The sequence below is a fragment of the Triticum dicoccoides genome, chromosome 3A (assembly GCF_002162155.2).
Source record: "Triticum dicoccoides isolate Atlit2015 ecotype Zavitan chromosome 3A, WEW_v2.0, whole genome shotgun sequence".
Taxonomy (NCBI): domain Eukaryota; kingdom Viridiplantae; phylum Streptophyta; class Magnoliopsida; order Poales; family Poaceae; genus Triticum; species Triticum dicoccoides.
The window spans coordinates 595,530,909-595,535,629 of NC_041384.1; the positions used below are offsets into that span (position 1 = coordinate 595,530,909).

Below are 4,721 nucleotides of genomic sequence, written 5' to 3' on the forward strand. Positions count from 1 at the left end.
AGAAAACAATTGATAAGGAATAAATTACCTCGGCTCGACTGGAAAGTGGTGCATGCGGGTGCGATGAAATGGAGCCAAGTCGGCATGCCGGCTGGCTGGGTCGTCCGACCGGGGTGAAGAATTATTTATTTTTAACCCAGGATCTTGAATAGACTTTATATATATATATATATATATATATATATATTCTAATCCTAGGATTAGAATAGTTATTTGGATCACATCGCCTTATATAAGGCTCGATGGGGTTGTTCCTGAGATCCCTTAACAGACAAAAAACTGGCCCATTATGCACCTCCCGAACGGCCCGTTCCACACCCACGGCCTTCTCCCCGTCACGATGCCTCCACGATCCCTGGATCCCCGCCGACCAAGCCACCGCGCCCCCCACCCCGCCGGCCCTGCGCCTCACCTTCCGGCCAGCCCCGCGCCAACGACCCCGCGCCTCCCCTCCCCGCCGGTCCCGCGTGCCTCCTGGATCGTGTCGCCACCGGACACCCACGCCGCCGTCCTCTGCCCCAACCACTTCTGCCACTTACATCTGCCCCGACCACTTCAGCCGCCGTCGTCCTCCCGCCGACCACCTCCACTACCGCTCTCCGCCCCGACCACCTCTGTCGCCGCCCTCAACCCTACCCACCTCCGTCCCAGCCCTGCGTCCCAGCCACCTCCGCCGCGCCTGCCCCAACCACCTCCTCCATGGCCGCCCTCCGTCCCGACCACCCCCGCCACCAACCTCCCTGCGGCGCGACCTTCCCTCTGCTCCATCGCGACCTTCCCTCTGCTCTAGCGCGGCTTGCCCTCTTCTCCGGCGCGTCCTCCACAACCTTCCTTCTCTCTCCACTGCGACGGCAACACAGGGAGCCATAGCTCGTCACCGCCCGATTTGTTTTGGTTGTTGCTATTTTGTTTAATTTCTTTCGGCTTCTTGCAAGATCTGTGTGTTGGGGCAATGAACTTTGCAAAAATTGTAGTTCACGTCATGCTTTTGCTTGAACCCGTGCACCACTACTTCCGAAATCAGCTCTACTCGTTCAAGCTACAGGTTTGATGTTTGTTTCTCCAATATTGTTTGCAAATTCATTATTGTTGGTATGGATGCTTCTCTGCTGTTCATCTTAGTATGTTAAAAAAGAAGCATGAACGATTGGGTCTGTATCTCCATAAAAAGAGAGCCCCTTTCTGAGTATTGATTTGACAATTCATTTCATATGCTGTTAAAAAAATTAACCATGTAGAATGTGAGGAACTGAGATCTACGTGCTAATGCGTGTGTTCATGCACTAGTGTGCGTGCGTCCGAGGATCCTTCTGAACTTCTTTACGTCTACAAACAGAGGACCATTCAGAAATCCTAATGTGCAGTTATTCTTGTGTGTGTGTTTTGTCCTTCAGAGCATTTTCTTCAGGGGAATGGAGAGCACCCTCACCCTGACCCGATCTGCAGCGCCGCCCTGAGTCCTCCCAACGCAGCCCCAAGCCGTTCAACTACGCAGCCCCGGGCTGTTCAACGACGGAGCCGCCGGCCGTTCATGAACGCAACACAACCCTGGATCCTGCTGCTCAACGTCCAGTTCAACTTCTGCTGAATCCGGTAAAGGGAGACTTCTTGTGAGAGCAATTCCCTCTTAATTTTTTTTCGTTCAAAGTTCTAATTTGCTAGCTACTTGAGCTTCAGCTAGCCTGTGTATGTGGCTACCAAGGTGGCATGCATTTAGTGCTACTTTGTTTTCGTATCCACATGTCGCCAACGGCACTACGAAGAGGAAGGTCAGCATCTGGCCCTCTAGAAGTTCAGTTTGTTGATTTTCTGAAGTTTTTAAAGTGGACTACAATCGTGTATATTTTTGCAGGGCCTTGTGAAGTTCAGTTTGTTTCACTTTCTAAAGTTCGGTTTCTTGATTTTCCGAAGTTCAGTTTGTTGATTTTCTGAAGAAAAAGGTTGCTTCACTTGCACTCCTCTATCTGGTCCTGTGTGGTGATCTCCTCGACTCCTAGGTTAGGCACAAACTGAGAATTGTAGGCATCTTTTGAGTTTAAAATGCTTGAATCTACAGTACAGGATTAGATAACTTCCAGAAGGTCTATAGTTCATACCCCGCTGTCATAGCAGCGAGCAGTCGTAGGTCGTCTGGCGTGCTCTTGGCTTGTTCTGTTGAGAAAAGTTCAGAAAACTAACTGAACTCTTGGCACGGTCTGGCGGTGTTTGGCTGCATCGGCCACCAGACTGCCAACCTCCACCACCTGACGGCAAGGAGCCAAGGTGGTGAGCTGTTGACGCTGGCACAACACCCCGACGCAAGCGAGTCAATTGTAGCCAACGCAAGGAGAGATTAGTATAGTGGTTTGTAGTGTTCAAATCCATACATGGCGTTTTCTGGTGGAATTGGTTAACATGAAGGAGCTACGGGTTAATACTACAAGCGCTTCACTTAAATAGTCCTAGTTGTCCACCAACTTTTAGTCATTCGCTTTTGCAAGAAGTGCTCATCTTTTTCCTATTGCATGACTAGCTTTCAATGGTGATGGCTCTGATTTTTTTGGGAGATGTATGAGAACAAAGGTGCATGTGTGGTAGAAAAAAGATTTCTTTGTACATATATACTGTGGTCATTTTGTTCTTTGGACTATGGATGTTTATGACATTGGATTGCTCTGGTTTTATTGAACATATAAAAAATATTGACACTAGATTGCTATGGTTTTATACACATTTGTTTGCGTTTATCCTCTGAAAAAATTGGCCATTGTTGCAGGCCGGCTTCGCCAGATTCTTGAGTTCAGCCCTAAAAATAGGAGCATTATGTGTTGTTGTCTAGTTTGCTCACTTGTTGGAATGAAAAAAAAAATGACTGAAGGTCAATAGAAATTGATCCTAAAGGTCAATAGAAATTGACCCTGAAGGTCAATAGAAAGTGTTCCAGAAGGTCTGTAGTTGTAGGCATCTCCTAGGTTCATCCCACTCAATCATTCCATGCTTGCTCCTTATATCTCCTCGATGAAGAAGTACAACTACAGTATGGGATTCAAATCAGCACCGGGCGTCAAAAGAACAATGGAGATGTTGTGGTGGCGTTTGTGCATACGATGGTTATGTGTGTGTGTGTGCTTTGTGTGTGTCTTCGTGGAAATGGGTTAAAAAAATTCATGTTTTGTCTATAAAAAGGAGGAGGTTCAAAAATAAGAAACGTAAGAGTTCAAAATATGCAACAAAAAAATTCATGTAAGAGAAATTCATGTGCGAGAAAAACATGTAAATTCACAAATAAAAAAATATAAGTCATGTTTATGACTACGACTAGTGTGTGTTTAGCCATATTGTTTAATTTGTTGTTGAAGCCTCTAGGAGTTCAAATGCAACAAGCTAAACAAAAAGTTCTTAGACGATTTTTTTAGAAGAAAAGAAAAAAAACATTAATTTCTTTGGATACACTAGAAGTTAGTAAAACTACAAAAAATCTTATTGCACTGAAAATTGTAAGAAGTTCATAAATATCAAATCAAGAAGTACAAATTAAAATAACGGAGCAATTTAATGTTTATACAATAGCAATCACATTTTCTAAAAAGATAAAACAAAGAAGTTTAGATTAAAAAAAGATTAGTTTGATGTGTTTTTAAACCATTTTTTCTGTGCTCTATTGTAAAGCATGGCGTACATTTTGGAAGCGCCGCCACAACCACCTCCCATTGGCCCCAACTCCTCACCCGTCGCCGACACCCCCCACCCCCCCTCGTGCGTCACCGCCGACACCCCCCACCCCCCCCTCGCGCGTCTACGGCGCACCTCTCGACCCCGCCTCCTTAGGGCACGCTGCCATGCCCGCCACCCTGAAGACTATTATGTCGTATCGTGTCGCATCGGACCAAGTCTTGTTACAAACCCAAAGAAGGTCATTAAAAAAACCATCTCAAACAATTTTACAAAAAAGATTTTCTTTATTAAAATAAAGATAGAAGTTCAAATTTAAAAACGAAGCGGCTCAATGTCTATAAAAAAGTAGGATTTTTTTCGTTACTAAAAGAAATAAAATCAGGAAGTCCATATTAAAAAGATGGAGAAGTTCGATGATTATAGAAATTCAGATTTTCCTCGTTATTAAAGAATGGAAACAAGAAATTCAAAAATAAAATAACAAGAAGTTTAACTTTTAAAAATAGAGCGCTTCAAAATTTCATAAAAATGAATTAAGAAATAAAACCAGGAAGTCCATATTAAAAAGATGAAGAAGTTCGATGAATATAGAAAACTCAGATTTTCCTCGTTATTAAAGAATGGAAATAAGAAGTTCAACAATAAAATAACAAGAAGTTCAACTTTTAAAAATAGAGCGCTTCAAAATTTTATAAAAAATGATTAAGAAATTCAGATAAATATTTATAAAAAACTCAGATATTTTCACGTAACCAAGAGAAGTTTGATTGATAACTGCCAGAAGTTCACGTACTACACGGTGTGCATTTTGTATTAAAAAGAATAAAAAAGCAAAGACTAAAAGTTTTGTTGTTATAAGTGCAACTCCTCGGTCGAAGAAAGTTAAAAAAAATTATTGTGAGAGGGGTTTGTACAAAAAGAGTATCATTTGTGTAACACTAACTAATGGATGAGAAAATTACAAACGAAAATACGTCACAGAAGTTCAACGTAAAAACAGCATGAAGTTCAACTACTATGCTGAATGAATTTCAGATGAAAAACTTTTAAAATCATCGCGAGTATGA

At 42.8% G+C, this 4,721-nt stretch overlaps 1 long non-coding RNA gene across 3 annotated transcripts; it reads left to right on the plus strand.

The window, feature by feature from the left end:
• Positions 1-331: 331 nt before the first annotated feature.
• LOC119269438 lies at positions 332-3,196 on the plus strand. 3 transcript variants are annotated; one of them, XR_005133618.1, is made up of 4 exons: positions 332-1,045; positions 1,395-1,769; positions 1,853-1,997; positions 2,756-3,196. It is a non-coding gene; the product is annotated as an uncharacterized LOC119269438 (long non-coding RNA). The 3 variants fall into 3 exon arrangements; XR_005133617.1 differs by lacking the exon at positions 2,756-3,196 and having other exon boundaries at positions 333-1,045; positions 1,395-1,593; positions 1,678-1,769; positions 1,853-2,749; XR_005133616.1 differs by lacking the exon at positions 2,756-3,196 and having other exon boundaries at positions 1,853-2,749.
• The last annotated feature ends 1,525 nt before the right edge of the window (positions 3,197-4,721 follow it).